The sequence below is a fragment of the Astatotilapia calliptera genome, chromosome 3 (genome assembly GCF_900246225.1).
Source record: "Astatotilapia calliptera chromosome 3, fAstCal1.2, whole genome shotgun sequence".
In the NCBI taxonomy this organism is placed as follows: domain Eukaryota; kingdom Metazoa; phylum Chordata; class Actinopteri; order Cichliformes; family Cichlidae; genus Astatotilapia; species Astatotilapia calliptera.
In genome coordinates this window covers 5437867-5455805 of record NC_039304.1, presented here as the reverse complement: position 1 = coordinate 5455805, position 17939 = coordinate 5437867, and positions in this window count along the sequence as shown.

The window sequence follows — 17939 nt, the reverse complement described above, 5'->3', positions numbered from 1 at the left end:
ATGTATTTTTAGGCCGGCTTGCTGACTGAAAGTCTAAAATACTTAGTCATTTGTTTAATTGTAATTTAGCATTATATAACTCACATATAAAACTATCAATTGTAATTTTAAATGGTTTAAAAGCATGTAGAAGAGCATATTTAGGCAAGTACATTTCTCCTTTTGTTATCAAGAAGCACAGACAAAAAGGAAAAAAAAAACTGAATCATTGGTCATTGGTCCCCACCAATGCCAAAACGAAATCTACGCCCACTGTCTCTTCCATTGCCGTTTCACTCCAAACGTAACAAATGTCCAACTCAGACAGTGTTCTCAATTTGCATTCACACACAGTGAAGTTGCAGCTTGTTGGAAACGCATCTCCATCCATCCAGTCATGATGATGGTGTTTTCTCCTTGCTGATGCCTTTTGCACATACTGCTGTTGCTGCTGGACCCCTCGCTGCTCAGGATACTGCTGTTGTCTCTTGACCTGCCACGTTGTTGCTTTTGGATCTGCATTTCGCGACAGTCAAGTGGAGGGTGCGTCTGTCCTCTCAGTAAGTGAGTGAGACAGTAGACAGTGGTGAGGAGGGCTGTGCGAAAGCAAAAACACATAAATATGCCTGACACCCGTAAACGAAGCAGCATCTGGCTGCAGTTTAAAGACTTTTTTTTCTGTCTTGGTCTTGGTCTTGGTCTCGTCTCGACTTCGTCTCATCTTGGTCTTGGTCTCGGTCTCGGTCTTGGTCTCGTCTCGACTTCATCTCGACTTGGTCTTGGTCTCGATACCCTCTGGTCTTGGTCTTGGTTTAGGCGGTCTTGACTGCAAGTCTAGTTGCACCAGTGGTGCCATGAGCAGTATCTATCTGCTGCTCATCAGCTGCTATGCCGTGGTTATTGTCAAAATGTGGTGTATTTGGAACACTCAATCCTAAGTGGATATGATCCAGGATTGGATGTTTTGTATAAAATGTGAAAGGAACAATTGTTCCTTTCCCCTTTGCTGTGTACTCTGCTGATGCTGTTTTCAAAACCTACCACACTCATGTACAGTATCAGTGTCACACTGAGATATTTCAAAGATAATAATAATACATTTTATTTGAAAGCGCCTTTCAAAACACTCAATGTCACTGGAATAAAACAAGGTCACAAGGTCATTAGAATAAAAAGCAAGATAAAAGCAAGCAGTTCACACAATGGTAAAAGCATAAGACATAAACTAATAAAGGAGCAGAGTGGGAGGTTATGCTATTTTGAACAAGTGAGTTTTGAGTTGGGACTTAAAGAGAGAGAAGGAAGAGATGTTTCTTAAATCAGGAGGTCGGGTATTCCAGAGTCGTGGAGCAGAGCAGCTGAAAGCCCTGCTCCCCATGGTGGCAAGACGGGGGGAGGGGACGGAGAGTGAAAGGGAAGAAGTAGATCTGAGACAACGAGATGGGGCGGTGATCTTAACCATATCAGAGAGATAAGGAGGGGAGAGATGATGAATAGCCTTAAATGTATGCAAGAGTATTTTGAAATTGATGCGATATTTGACCGGGAGCCAGTGAAGCTGCTGCAGGACAGGAGTGATGTGGTGGATAGAAGGGGTCCTGGTGATGATACAGGCAGCAGAGTTCTGGACGCGTTGGAGCTTGTGGATGGATTTTTGAGTATAAAAATAACCTGAATAAATACAAATAAAGGGAAAGAGCTGTCCAAACCTCTGTCTCTGACCATCTGTGTTAACACTTGAAATCGGAATCATGTAAATGTAACAAACATGTTAAAACATAAGAAATCAGGAAGGGGCAAAAAAAGCATTTTGCTAAAAAAAGATTTAGAGCAGAAGTTTTTTGCACTGCATTTTAAAATGAAGATATATTGCATTTATTTACAATTAAAAACACACAGAGCAGAAAGTGTGTTACTGTTTTACATCCACAGACACACAAGAAAAGAAGCAGGCAACATGAGGTCAAGTTATGGCAATTTTATTTTTGTATGTCAGTACATGCATTCAGAATAGAGTTTTTAAAAAACAAACAAACGTCCCAAGTAAAGTTTGGGGGGATTTTTGTGAAAGAAAGGTTGAGAGAGGGGGAAGGAGGAAGATGCTGCTGGGTCAGTTCTTTCTCAGCAGTCTGCTCCAGAATCCCCTCCTGTCCTCGGCTTGCTTTTCTTTTGCCTTCAGCTCTTTTAAGGTTTTGTTGAGCTGCTCCTCGGCATCTTTAAATGTTTCTTTCAGCTGCTGTTTGGCCAGTTTCCCTTTGTGTTTGAGGAGCTCTTTAGCTTCCTTTTTGTGCTTTTGTATTTCTTTAAGTTCATCTTTGCAGCCTTTCTTGGTCACCGTCGTTTCTTTCTTGAATACCTTCAACTCAATTTTCCCTTCTGCAAGTTCCTCTTGCACTTTCATCAGTTCCTCCTTCATGTTTTGAGTGTAACTCTTTGTATCTTCCATTTCTTTCTTTGCTTCCTGTATTTTAATTTTCTCTTCCTCCAACACTTTTTGAGCTTCCAACAATTCTTTCTTCATATTTTCAATCTCATTTTCTGTCTCGTGTTTACATTTTTTCTCCTCTTCAAGTTGTTGCTTCACATGCAGTAATTCCTTCCTTAGTGTTTCAGCTTCAGCCATTACATTTGCAGCGTCTTGTGTTGCCAACTGCATTTTGCTTTTTTCCTCTTCAAAAGCTTCCTGCACCTCCTGTAATTCCTGCATCACATTTCCTGCCTCCTTCTTTGCAGTTTGATATTTATTTTTGGCTTCTTGTGCTGTGCTTTTCTCTTCCTCCAATGCTTTTTGAGCTTGCAACAGTTCTTTCTTCATGTTTTCATTCTCGTTTTCTGCCTGTTGTTTTCTTATCTTCTCTCCTTTAAGTTTGAGACCCACATCCAGTAATTCCTGCAATACTACTTCAGTTTCAAACTTTGAATTTTTAGCTTCTCCTCTTGATTTTTCTGCCTCTTCTTTTAATTTGACATTTTCAGCCTGTATCATTTGAAATTTAAAATGAATCAGCTGTACTGTATTGTGAGGTGAAGCACTCGCCGATCCTCTTCTCGATCTCCCTTGATTCATTTTGGCCTTTTAAACAAAGGAACCAACGTTTTGTAGAGGAGTGAAGTGAAGTGTTTGATGTTTCTTCGTCAACTGTCGTTTGTCCTGCACAGAGATGCTGCTGTAGATGTGTCTCTAGCTGTGTCTGGATACAATGAAACATGCTGGAACTAAGTGCTTGTGTTGCACAGTTCTACTAAACATTCCATTTCATGCATGCTCCGCCCACATGGTCAGGAATGTCAGGTGCTGCATCTCCAAATGCTGCTCCCGTTGCCTAGCAATAACAGCTGTTTACTTTTTGGGGTCTGGTTCATTGTTTAATAAAGAAAACATGTCCAAGTATTGGGTGCTGAGGCTCAGCGCATATTCTAGCCTGCTGTGTGGGTGGGCAGCTAGAAATCACTGGTGGGCAACATGAGTGAGGAGAAAACTGGAGCAGCCAAGCAGGGAGCTGCAGGTTGCTGGTTTGAGTCTCTGTTCAGATGCTGGTGTCTCCTCTCTCTGAGATGTCTGCAAACAGTCCCAGATAAAACAATAAGGATAATAAACAAACACGTGACTAAAATAACAATTATGACTCTGATGTGTTTCATGTGTAGCAGGATGGCCTCTATACAGCAGTCGCTGCAAGCATCCACATCGCCACACTTACTATTCTTTAAGCAGGCGTGCTGGGCTCCTCCTAAGGAAAGTTTGAAACTTCATTTCCTTCATGCTGGTGAACTTTTTACCAAATATTTTCATCAAAGCTTCTCCATCACTGACAGGGATTGTTTGGATCTTCACACTCATCTCCACCAACCCTAAAAAATGAGTCTCACTTTGCTCATATAATGCCAGGAGTGTCTCCATATTCCACAAAAGTCTATGCAAACATGTAACAGTATCCCATATTCATAGAAATATTATTGATATTATAACAAAAGCTGTCACCAACACAATTGTCCCAAGTGCTTTTTTTTTATTAGTTATTGCAAATGCTTGACTGCAGTTCTTGCTAGATGACAAAACCACTTATTAGGTTTAGAAGGAAATGACTTTTTCTACATGAGGTAAAGTTGGAGAGCTGTTTCCCCAAACTAAATGAAATCATCATTTGAAAAACTACAATCTGTATTTACTCTGAACATCTGTGTTAACATTTGAAATTGGAAACATGTAAGTGTAACAAACATGTTAAAACATAAGAAATCAGGAAGGGGCATGTATAGGAATTTCTTTTACTTATGCATTAATCACATTATTTTATTGTATGATACCTTGGTGCCACTGGATTTTAACATGTCTCACACTCATACAGTAAGACAAATGCTGGGGGTCTAGTAAGGAAGTTGGGGGAAGCAGACAACTCCACAGGAAGAGTCTTTTGTGTCTTTGAGGACTCTGGTAGGAAGCAAGGGAGTGTGAACCTTAAGGTGTGAAACAGCTGTGTACTGCCTTTTGTTCCTGGAGAAGGTATTTAACTGAGAGCCATGCTAGGCTCAGGGAGACTCTGCTGACCGTCTGTCCCGCGGTCATGCAGGGACTTCATCAAGCTTGCTTGTCTGTTCTTTGTGTGTTTTGATTAAAGAATGTTAGCTACCGCTCACCGCTCGTCTGCAGGCTTTATTTAATGAAAATGGAAAACTTCCACAACAGGCAAAAAAAAAAGCTTTTTGCTAAAAAAAAAAAAAAGATTTAAAGCAGAAGTTTTTTGCACTGCATTTTAAAATGAAAACATATTGCATTTATTTGCAATTAAAAACACACAGAGCAGAAAGTGTGTTACTGTTTTACATCCACAGACACACAAGAAAAGAAGCAGGCAACATGAGGTCAAGTTATGGCAATTTTATTTGTGTATTTCAGTACATGCATTCAGAATAGAGTTTTTAAAAAACAAACAAACGTCCCAAGTAAAGTTTGGGGGGATTTTTGTGAAAGAAAGGTTGAGAGAGGGGGAAGGAGGAAGATGCTGCTGGATCAGTTCTTTCTCAGCAGTCGGCTCCAGAATCCCCTCCTGTCCTCGGCTTGCTTTTCTTTTGCCTTCAGCTCTTTTAAGGTTTTGTTGAGCTGCTCCTCGGCATCTTTAAATGTTTCTTTCAGCTGCTGTTTGGCCAGTTTCCCTTTGTGTTTGAGGAGCTCTTTAGTTTCCTTTTTGTGCTTTCGTATTTCTTTAAGTGCGTCTTTGCAGTCTTTCTTGGTCACCGCAGAGCCGGTCATCAACATGAACTATAGTTTGGTGTCTTAGACCACTTCTGACTTGCAGCATGTTGTACAGAACAAAGAGGAAGGTGAAATTACAGCTAGAGAAAGATATTTGGTGGGTGAACATCTCGTCTGGCTACTATACTGAAGCTTACTACCATCTAGATAGCAGCAGCTTCACATTTTTGATATATGCCTCCCATTAAAACTAGCCAAAGAAAAATATGTGCTCTTGAGGTGTGGTTTTAAATCCTACTCTCCCCAAAAATGTAATCAACAATTGTACCTATAACCAGCTCTTATATGGTGTAATTAAAATTTTACATTGCCTGTAGCTTGGCTAACCCAGGTGATAAGGTGATAAGGATTAGTTCGAGTCTGAGCAACTTCGTATGATTTTCTCAAGTTTCACTACCAACCAGTTCTTGGAGACAAGTTGGCATCTTCCATGCAATTTCCATGAAATTCTTGTGAGGGGTCAGATTTGAAGCTACGCTGTTTTTATAGTCAGATGTCCTTTAGTTAACAATGAATCTGCCCTTGAGTCTGGCACCTTTGTGTCACTTGGTAATGATTTTTATAACCTGCTTTCTTTTGACTTTTATGGTTTTAACTTTGGAAACCTGTTTTAGAATACAGGATTGCATATGGCACAAATGTTTATGAAAGACCTCACCTATAAAAGACTTAAGCACTTGAGTTGATGTCAACTGGATTGAATCTTGAACCCGGTATCATCCACAGATGAAAAATGGGTCTAAACTTGCCAACAGGCATTTGTAACATCTAAAAGGACTTTTGATGTTTTTTAGATGGGACTTTGTTATGGTTAGCTTTCTGGTAGGCAGATGTGCTCTAAGATACTAGACTATAAAATGTACCTCCACTTTCCAAGTGACTTTGGTTGTCTTTGGTAAATACCTGTCATCAGAATGCACCACTGTCACTTTTGTATTCTAAGTAAAGGTGTGGGTTCAAATCCCCCCCTTGACAAAGCTTTTGTCTTTAGATTTCATTCAGCACATCTTCCTGTGAAGAACCCTGAGGGTCTTAATCAGCAGTTAGAACTTGTCCGTCCTATTATCCACAGACCTCACATTATATATGCAAAGAGCATACAATTGAAAGTCTTGAAACTTGTGCTCTGAAGTGGGTAAAGACTAGTCTTCAGCAACTTCATCACATGTATATGAGGTTACTGTTCATTGAGCTCTGATGGTGAGGACTTCTTCAGTATAGTAGCCAGACGAGATGTTCACCCACCAAATATCTTTCTCTAGCTGTAATTTCACCTTCCTCTTTGCTCTGTACAACATGCTGCAAGTCAGAAGTGGTCTAAGACACCAAACTGCTTCAGTGCAAATAACTATAGTTCATGTTGATGAACTATCTCTCACTGAGACACTTATAGACTTGTTCTTCACATTTGGTTGCATGTACAGTGACATTGTCTTTTGTTTTCTGCTAATCAGAAGTGGTATTAGAACCTAGACTGAAGCTTGGCTACCCAAGTGGCTTTGGTTCACTTTGATGTGCTGTTTTTAACAAAGTGTTATCCTCATCCACTTTTTCGTTCAACATTTTATAAGTATAGGTTCAAATCCCACACCTGACAAATAGCTTTTCTTACATGTTGTACACTTGCATTCATGCATTCATTCATATGTCCAATAGACTGTTTAGCACAGGTTTAGCTGTGATGTCTCTTTAAATTAAAGTACAAAACACAAGTATATTCAGAAATAGATCACTTGCAAGCAGCTTTCTAAGCAAATTTAAGGTTCATATGGAGTTGTAGGAGCTTTGCTTTCTGTTTGTCTGGATAGCTAAGTGGTTTAAGGCATGAAAAATCTGTTTTTTCCTGACCAAAGTGACAGCTAGCATCCAAATAGAGACACTGGTTCAACCCCAACCCCTGCCAAAGATTTTATCCAAGCTGTTTGATGAAACTTTACCTTCTGCTCAACACAAAACATAATCAGTTACTTTTGATTTCAATTACTTTTAAATTGATGGGCTCAAGAGTTCATTGCAACTTTAAATCTGGAGACAAAAGCTTGCCAGGCATGTTTTGATGTGTTCAACTCCCATGCCTGGGAGTTGAACACAGAATTTTATTAAAAGTCTGTAGGACCCTTTTAACAGGAAGGACTAAAGCCTTGGTTTGGGCTTCTTAGCATACTCACGCATACTGCCAATCTGAAAACGATGTTATCTATCTGGACCTTACAGTCACATAGAAAGCAATGACTCCTTGACGTTGCTAACTGTGGACGAGTTATATAAGCTCTTGCCGGTCTGCATTATATATTCCTTATCTTTTGCATATTTCAGACAAGGGTGTTTTCCGCCTATATCATTTAGTTAGTTATTGTTAAGTAAGTCCTTGATGTCAGGAGGTTAAGACTTCCACATGGTGGATGACTGAGAAACCTTACACCTATAAAGGTGTAAGATACTGGACTCAAGAACGGACCTTTGTTTTCCAAGTGACTTTGGTTGACTTTGATAAATGTCATCCATCAATTTTAGCTAGCGGCACTTACATGTTTGGGTGGAGGTTCAAATCCTCTGGACAACGTTTCTTTATTGAGATTTCATGTCTAGAGTTCCACACAAGAAAAAAAGAATCACAACCAAATAATTTCATTTCAAGTGTTTATTGCCATGTGCATTTAGTAAGATTAGTAAGTATTTGCAGACAAGCTGGTCTCCATGCAATCTGCTTAGAACCAATTAAAAGATTTTCAGTGCAGCAGTCACTCATTCAAAGGCAGTCCACAGATGAAAAAAAGGTGTAAACTTTTTCATCTAAACATCTAAAGTGTATTTGTGGCTTCTGATCTGTTAGTCAAAGGTAGTCAAAGATACTGGACTGGAAAATGGACCTTTCCTTCCCAAGTGACTTTGGCGAACTTTGAGAAACGCTTTCCGTCAAATCTAGCCACTGGAACTTATGCTTTTCAAATACAGGTTTCAAATCTTACTCTGGACAAAGCTGTAGTCTTTAGATTTCATTCAAACTGCTTGATTAAAGTTTGTTTTAAACTCATGACATGAACTTTGCGCTGAAATCATACTTCTTATAAAGATTTACACACACTACATGTAAATCTTTAGACTGCCTAGAACATAGACTAGGCAGCCTACTGTCTAGAATTAGGGAAGTGAACTAATTCAACGCTTTACATTATTGTAGGAATATTTGTGCTTTGTCATTGTGTGTTGTGAGAAGAATGGCACCTGGCTTGTTCAGTTGGAAGACTATGGACCTCATGGATGTGTGTTCAAGCTCCTTGGTGAGTGAAGGTTTTGTCATTTAACAGAAAGATTTAGTGCAGGGGTCTCCAAGTTCAGTCCTCGACAGTTCCTGTCCTGCAGCAAACACAGAATGGTTGAATTACCTCTTCATTATGCCATCACATTTGGCAAAGGCCTGGTTACAATCAGATGTGCTGGAACAATGATGCATCTAAAAGCAGCAGGATATTGGCCCTCCAGGATTGGAGTGGAGACCCCTGATTTAGTGGAAAAGAAAACTGGCTTTCAATTGCGATAAGGACTCTTACACACTTAACACAAATAGTACTAGATCAGTGACATGAGTGGATAATAAGAGCATCTTAGAGAAGCAGAGCTTCTGAGAAGATGACCATGCAGTATTTTAGAGGAATCCAGTGAAACTGCGGAAAGACTGGAATCATTTGTTCTATGGAAGAGATTCTGGCAATGACATGAGCCTCTGCATTGTAAACCAGATGAAGTAAATGGATATGTTGTTCATAAGTCAGAGGTGGACTACGGTACTTCATTACACAATGGACCCCAGCTTTCCAAGTGGCTTTGGTCAGCTTTGGTAAATGCACCAGAACTGCCAACGGTCACTTATGTGTTTTAAAGAAAGGTGTGGGTTCAAATCCCATTTTTGACAAAGATTTTGTCTTTAGATTTCATTAAAGTTTCCTGATGAAAGTTTGAAACTCATAACATGAAGTGCAGTTTGAAATCCTACATTTTATGATTTCATCTTGCATGTGCTACCGTCTTGCCTGATGACCAACATTTAAAGAACTTAATCAAAAACTTTTTTAAATGACAGTGAGAGACTTTTATGTGGAGGACTTTTAGACTGTCAGAATGGAAGGAGGCACTCCTTCCTGACCAAAGCAACTTCTGCTCTGCTAATGGTCTTCAAATTTTATTCAAGTTCTGTAAATTTATTTTGTAAGACATATGAGGTCTATGTCCACATGAACAGAATCAACTTTTGGGGATTTAAAACATGCTTATTTCTTTACTTTGAATGTTTGACTTGGATTTTATCTTGACTTAGATATCGTCCACAAATTACAAATACAGCTAAACTTGTGAACAGGCATTACTTTGTGATTAATGTTCTACTAGTCAGAGGTGGTCTAAGATACTGGACTCAAGTATGGATTTGCACTTCCCAAGTGACTTTGGCTGGCTTTGGTAAATCACTCCGCAAACAACTGCTGACGTCACTTATGCTTTTTAAATAGAGTAGTGAGTTCAAATCCCATTCCTGACAACCATTTTTTATTTTGATTTAGTTCACGTTGCTTAATGAAAATTTGTTTGAAATTCATGACATGAAGTTTGGGTTTAATGATAAAGGTTTGAGCTTTTACACGCTGCTGTCTTACAGCTCTAGATTGGTCAGCAGTAAGGGAAGTAAAATAATTGGATGCTTAGAGTCTTGGAATCTTTCTGTTTTCTGGTTGTTTCCAGCGTCTACCCCGACTCTCATCCTATGGTAGCTAGAATATGCTCCAGTCCCCATGAATCAGAATTGGATAAATGAAAGAGGATGGTTGGATGAATGAATGGATGGATGGATGGATGGATGAATGGATGGATTCTGTATCTTCTGGACTAAAGATGAGACAGACCATCTCAACTGTTGTAAGCGTTCAGTTCAAAAGGTTGCATGTCTGATGGTATGGGAGTTCATCAGTGCTCATGGAATTGTCAGCTTGCGCATTTGGAAAGGGACCATCAATGCATTACGAACATTGCATCCTATACTCCAAACAGACGGGGTGCTGTGGGGTAGTAGTCAAAGCAGGGAAGCCTAGACCTCTTTACTTTACTGATAAACATAAAACAGTACAATCAAATATACAGCACAAGTCTAATTAAAAGGTAGTCTAAATTAAGGAGTCTTAAGATGACGTTTAAGAGAATAAATACAATCCAGGCAACGTAGAGATGGAGGGAGAGAATTCCACAACCTGGGGGCCACTGCTCTAAAAGATCTAATACCTCTCTCTCACCAGTCACCTCACCCATCTTTTTTGGAGAAACCTCAAGGAGTTCCCACATCGGTCGATAGATGTAACCTCTCCAGTATGTCCTGGGTCTACCCCAGGCCTTCTCCTGATTGGACATGCCCGGCCGAAACCCCTTAACATTATGCCTCAAGTGGCTCCTTTCAAAGTGTAAGAGGGAGGATAAGAAGGACAGACGCAACAACATTGTCATCCCCTGTGTAGCCGGTGTATCAGAAAAACTCAGGAGAGTTTTCTCCAAGCATGACATCCCGGTGCATTTCAGACCCAGCAACACGCTCAGACAATAACTGGTTCACCCGAAAGACAAAACGCCAAAACACAGACTTAACAATGTGGTGTATGCTGTACAGTGCAGCGAGGAATGCCCAGACCTCTACATTGGAGAGACCAAACAGCCACTTCACAAGCGCATGGCACAACACAGAAGAGCCACCTCCACAGGACAAGACTCAGCAGTCCATCTGCATCTTAAGGATAAAGGTCACTCTTTCGAGGATGCCAATGTTCACATTTTGGACAGAGAGGACAGATGGTTTGAAAGAGGAGTAAAAGAAGCAATATTTAGAAGCAAGGGCTTCTAAATATTAGGTGGTGTGCTGTTACATTTATCAAGATCAATACTTTTTTTTAAAGGTACATAGGGTGTCATTGGTGTGAAAGAGGGAGGGTGGATGTGGTTTCAAAAATTGCTGAAAATGCCTCTGACAGAACTTTCCATTCGGTTACATTGACAGGAAATGAAGCTGCGGTTTAGCCCAGAGATGCAGCTCAAAGCATGACACTGTTAACAAAACCAACTTCTACAACCCCCTCGCCCAAAAGTTTAAAAAAATATATGTCACAAAATATTATGACCACAAAAAAAACGCTAAAACAATCATTGAGCAGTCCATATGACTCCATGAGTTTTGCTTTAATTCTTCTTGGTACAACTTTCAGCAGCAGTTGTTGGGACTATTTCCATCTGAGTAAAGAGGATTAAGATCAAACTGTTTAGAAAGTATAACAATAAAAAAAATATCGATGACCACCAGAGCTAGTCCTACTTGTAGATAATCAAATGGTATAAATTTCTAAATTCACCACGCCTTGTTCTCAAATTATTGCATTCCCAAGACTTACAATTCAATTCAATTTTATTTATATAGCGCCAAATCACAACAAAAGTCGCCTCAAGCTGCTTTATATTGTACAGTAGATACAGAGAAAAACCCAACAATCATATGACCCCCTATGAGCAAGCACTTTGGCGACAGTGGGAAGGAAAAACTCCCTTATAACAGGAAGAAACCTCCCGCAGAACCAGGCTCAGGGAGGGGCGGGGCCATCTGCTGCGACCGGTTGGGGTGAGAGAAGGAAGACAGGATAAAGACATGCTGTGGAAGAGAGACAGAGATTAATAACAGATATGATTCAATGCAGAGAGGTCTATTGATCATATTTAAGACTGAAGCATTAATTAATGGCAGGACTTCTTTGAGCAGTTTTGTAGGAATGGGGTCTAAAAGACACGTTGATGGTTTGGAGGAAGTAATTATTGAAGTTAACTCAGAAAGATCAATTGGAGAAAAAGAGTCTAACGTAACATCAATGGTACTAAGAGTAGCTGTAGATAATATTACATCTGTGGGATGATTATTGGTAATTTTTTCTCTAATGATAAAATTGTTATTTGTGAAGAAGTTCATGAAGTCATTACTAGTTAACATTAAAGGGATGGTTGGATCAACAGTACTCTGACTTTATGTCAGCCGGGCTACAGTGCTGAAGAGAAACCTGGGGTTGTTCTTATTTTACAGAAAACCTGACCTCTGACCTTGAGATCACCTTGACTTGAGAAGGTCACAGGACTCAGACTTATACACTATTTTAAGTAGCTGCACCTGTGGTATCAATTTCAGAATCCTACACAAGTTATCTGATTCACAAACTTGGGTGTTGATGCTGCCCGCCCGACTGGCAGCGTAGCCCCAAAATGATGAGGAAGATAAGGAACATTTCTTTGAATTAAAAATTTTCTAAAGTGTTATACTTTATAGGGAAATTGGTGAATTTAACATGGAAAAAGGTCTTTATTTGCATAGTTTTCAGCTTAGAAATCTGAACTTTGAGGCACCAGACAAAGAGCGATTCAGAAGACCCCTATGAGCAGAACACCAAGGGAACAGTTCACCCTGCCCGGGATAGGGTCACTGGGGCCCTGCCCTGGAGCCAGGCCTGGGGAGGGTGCCCGCGGGAGAGTGTCTGGTGGCCAGACCTTAGTCCATGGTGCCCGTCCGGTCACAGCCCAAAAAGTGACATGGGCCCATCATCCTGTAGACCAACCAACTCCACGGCTTGGGCTCTGGAACCAGTCCCCTGGAGAGGGCTTGGACTCTGTCTCAGTCGAGTTGTCCCTGGTGAGAGGCGGGCTGGAGTGGGTATCCTAGTTTCCCCTCAGCTTGCTGCCTGTACGTGGTGAAGAGAGAGCTGAGTGTAAAAGCAAAGCTTTTAATTTACCGGTCGATCTAGGTCCCTACCCTCACCTATGGGTCTGAGATGTGGGTAGGGACTAAATCCTTGGCTCCTAGGTGAGGTGTACCGGGCACGTCCCACCAGGAGGAGGCCCCAGGAGAGACCAAGACCACTGGAGGGATTATATCTCTTGGCTGGCCTGGGAACACCTTGGTGTTCCCCTGGGCAAGCTGGAGGAGATGGCAGTAAATGGTTCTTAACAGTGCTTTTCTACTCTTCTGAGCACTCAAAGCGCTTTACACAACTTGTGCATTCACCCATTCACACAAACACATTTCCTTAGTGCTTTCTAACTAACATTCACACAATTCAATTCATCCATCCATCCATCCATCTTCATCCGCTTTGTCCGGGGCCGGGTCGCGGGGGCAGCAGCCTAAGCAAAGAGGCCCAGACCTCCCTCTCCCCAGCCACCTCCTCCAGCTTATCCGGGGGAATACCAAGGCGTTCCCAGGCCAGCCGAGAGATATAATCTCTCCAGCGTGTCCTGGGTCTGCCCCGGGGCCTCCTGCCTGGAACACCTCACCCAGGAGGCGCCCAGGGGGCATCCTTGTCAGATGCCCGAACCACCTCAGCTGGCTCCTTTCGATGTGGAGCAGCAGCTGCTCTACTCTGAGCCCCTCCCGGATGGCCGAACTTCTCACCCTATCTCTAAGGGAGAGGCCAGCCACCCTTCGGAGGAAGCTCATTTCTGCCGCTTGTATCCGCGATCTCGTTCTTTCGGTCACTACCCACAGCTCGTGGCCATAGGTGAGGGTAGGGACGTAGATCGACCGGTAAATTGAGAGCTTCGCTTTTACACTCAGCTCCCTCTTCACCACGACGGACCGGTGCAGCGTCCGCATTACTGCAGCTGCAGCCCCAATCCGTCTGTCGATCTCCGGCTCCCTTCTCCCATCACTCGCGAACAAGACCCCGAGATACTTGAACTCCTCCACTTGTGGCAGGAACTCATCCCCGACCCGGAGTGGGCACTCCACCCTTTTCCGGCTGAGAACCATGGCCTCAGATTTGGAGGTGCTGATCCTCATTCCCGCTGCTTCACACTCGGCTGCGAACCGTTCCAGTGCGAGCTGGAGGCCTTCACCCGATGAAGCCAACAGAACCACATCATCTGCAAAAATCAGAGATGAGATTCTGAGGCCACCAAAGCGAAAGCCCTCCGCCACTTGGCTGCGCCTAGAAATCCTGTCCATAAAAATTATGAACAGAACCGGAGACAAAGGGCAGCCCTGGCGAAGCCCATCACCCACCGGGAACGAGTCCGACTTATTGCCGGCAATGCGAACCAAGCTCTTGCAACGGTTGTATAGGGATCGAATGGCCCGTAGCAATGGCCCAGACACCCCATATTCCCGCAACACCTCCCACAGGACACCCCGAGGGACACGGTCGAATGCCTTCTCCAAGTCCACAAAACACATGTAGACTGGTTGGGCAAACTCCCATGCACCCTCAAGTATCCTGGAGAGGATAAAGAGCTGGTCCAGTGTTCCGCGACCAGGACGAAAACCGCATTGTTCCTCCTGTATCCGAGGTTCGACTAGCGGACGAACTCTCCTTTCCAGCACCCTGGCATAGACTTTCCCAGGGAGGCTGAGGAGTGTGATCCCCCTGTAGTTGGAACACACCCTCCGGTCCCCTTTCTTAAAGATGGGGACCACCACCCCGGTCTGCCAGTCCACAGGTACTGCCCCTGATCTCCACACAACATTGCAGAGGCGTGTCAACCAGGACAGCCCTACAACGTCCAGAGCCTTCAGGAACTCGGGGCGGACCTCATCAACACCAGGGGCTCTGCCACCAAGGAGTTGTTTAACTGCCTCTGTGACCTCGCCCCCGGAAATTGGCGGGTCATTCCCCTCATCCCCAGACTCTGCTTCCTCCTCGGAAGACGTGTCAGTGGGATTAAGGAGGTCCTCGAAGTATTCCTTCCACCGCCTGACAATTTTCTCAGTCGACGTCAGCAGCGCTCCGCCAGCAGCGCTGCTGTGCAGGTAGAGTGCAGGTAGAGCACCGCTTTCCCCTCCTGAGACGTCTGACGGTTTGCCAGAATCTCTTCAATTCAATTCAAATTTATTTATATAGCGCCAAATCACAACAAAAGTTACCTCAAGGTGCTTTATATTGTACAGTATATCCTATAATAATAGATACAGATAATAGATATCTATGTTTTTAGATATAAATAGTGAAACCAGCATTACCAGAAGGATATCTCATATGTTGATCTCCTCAGTAAGGAGTGTTTGGTTGTTGTGTCACTGTAACATCACGAGCTGCAGAGCTGCTGCGAGAAACTGAATGGCTTGAATGACCTTATGTCCATAAGTTTACAACCCAACTATATCTTCTGTGGGTATTTAAATATTAAGGGGGGAAAATAAGAATTAATTTCTTTCAGGTTCCAATGTAAAATAAGTAATCTATATAATATATCAGGCATTACCCCCTTTTGCTTCTGTTTTGGTTAAAAAAAAATGCTGAAATAGGAAAGAAATGATCAGACTATCAGAAAAGAAGGAGCATGTGCCTCTGTCTGCTATCATCTGGCCAAACCATGGTCACACTGCCACCTGCTGGGACAAAGATGTTATGACAGCTACAGGATTGTTAAGAAAATAGATAGGCCTATTTAGTTGAAATTACAGTTTTTTCTGATTGCTTAAGCACATTTTTTGTAACTATTGGCTAATTTTGCAAAACTCTTCACACAAATAAGAAAACCTGTCACCCAATCATCAAAACATTGTAGTTCTCTTGCAAAAGCAAACACAGCTAGATTAACTCTTCACACCTTCGTAAAAATGGTGTTTCCGTATCGAACAGTACACACAAGCCATCATCTACTAAGCACACAATGCGCCAACTGCACACTGATGGTATGAATACAAAACACATCTGGCTTTTGCTTTCTCTGTGCACAAGGTAGGCTATGTCAGTTTGAACTCATACTTCTGTCATAGATCCATAAGCATAGAGGGATCCAAACTTCAAGTACTGGTGTTTATTCAAACACATCAAAACAAACACAAGTGTTTATTTCCAAGTATAGGATTATTTGCAATCGCCATAATGACTATATGGGTTACTTGGTCTGCAGGGAACATGCTTCCTCTGCCCCCAGCATCTGGTCATCTAGCAATTCTGTAAAGTAACAATTTCAGTATTTTTACATCAATGGTATTGGTGTGTTTCTCATTGGCATATGGCAGTGCTACAAATCTTTGTGCGAAGTGACTGTACTAACCGATTCTCATTTCAAGATGTCCTTATGGTGCTTGCTACAGTGTAGCGGCTCGAGTTAGGCTGGACCCGTTGGCCAGCTACCCTCAGGGTCATTCCACGGTTGATTACATGGTCCACTATTGTAGCTCTGATGTCATCAGCAATTCTGTTTCTTACTCTTCCTACCCTTCCTCTCCCCCCTCCTCATCTTCCTCTCCCCCCTCCTCGTCTTCCTCTTGCTCCTTGTCGTCCTCTTCATCCTACATCCTACTTCTTCACCTCCACGTCCTCTTCCTCGGCCTCCTCTACTTCTCACTCTTTCTGCTCCCTCCATTGTACTCCGCACACACAGCTTACCTGTATTATAGTGCTTAGGCTGATTGCAAAGTGAACTAATTATCTAAAAAAGTTTTCACATGTGAAAGTGTGCCAGACAGTTGGCAAATTAGTGTTAATGATAGCCATACATGTGTATACTTTTGCTAGGAGTGTGTTGGAAATTTGGTAATTGAGTGTTGTGCAGTGAATTGTGCCTACAGTTTTGCAAAGTGTGTGTTACAAAATTGCAAACTGAGTGCAAAGCAGTTTTTGTGCTTTTAGTTTTGCAAACTCAGTGAGTGGTTTTGCTATAAGTCTGAATAGTTTTAGAGATTGTGCTGCAGGAATCACAGTTAGGGTTTAAGCATTCAGAAAAAACTGTAATTATTTTAGGGCATTTTCAAATGAAAGTATTTCAATATGTAGTAAAATGATGTATAAATTATTTTTTTAAAGTATAAATTATTTCACACAAACTTGATCACATATAAATATAAATGAAAGTCAAATCTCCAAAAAAAAGATAATGTTCTCGCAATGGTCAACACACAGTACTGTGAAAAAGCCTTAAGCCAGCCTAAACGTCTTTATTCCCTTATTTCCTAGGACTCAAAGTTTTAGTCTAGCCTTTGACCTTTGTGAGGAGTTGTGCTTTCTGAGTGCTCTTGTTATTTTTAAAGTGTTATTGACAGTTACGTGCCTGTGTTGGTGGGTTATCTGTTTCTTAATGTGTGTATGCAAATTCACCTGTGCAGGGGCTCGGCTGTGATTGGTGGATCTAAGGAACGGCCTGATGTAACTGGTTCCTGCTGTGGACATGCAGGGGGTGTGGCAGACTTCCTGTGTATTTACCTCAGGTCCAGACGGAGCAGCCGTAGCAATAGCTATTTGGTTAAAAGGTCGGGCATGTGTGTGAAGTGTGGGGCAAGTAGGGGTGAGCTGCCGATTATTTTGGGAAGCCTTCTTTTCTCCTGTGTTTTTAGACCAGGGAGGTCAGACTGTGTTATTTCTTTCTTTTCCGTAAACAGGTCAGAGGGGAACCGAAGCCTAGGTTGAGTTTTGTTTGTTGTGTTGGCCTTAGCTCACTCCGAAATTATACACTCCCACTACCGTGAGTGCCATTGTTGTCAATAAACTGTTGTTAAAAGGCTCTTCAACTGGTGGGGGAGATTGTTACATCTTGCAGGAGCTTTCCTCTCTTCAGGAACTCACTCTGCAGGAGGGGGAGATACAGGAGAGGTGGAGGAAGATCTCAGCCTGGGTGTTTATTGTCTTATGTAGTCTGGAAGATGAGTGGATGGTGGGGTGGGTGCAGTTTTCTCTGTGGTGGGGTTGGGTGGACTGTCCCG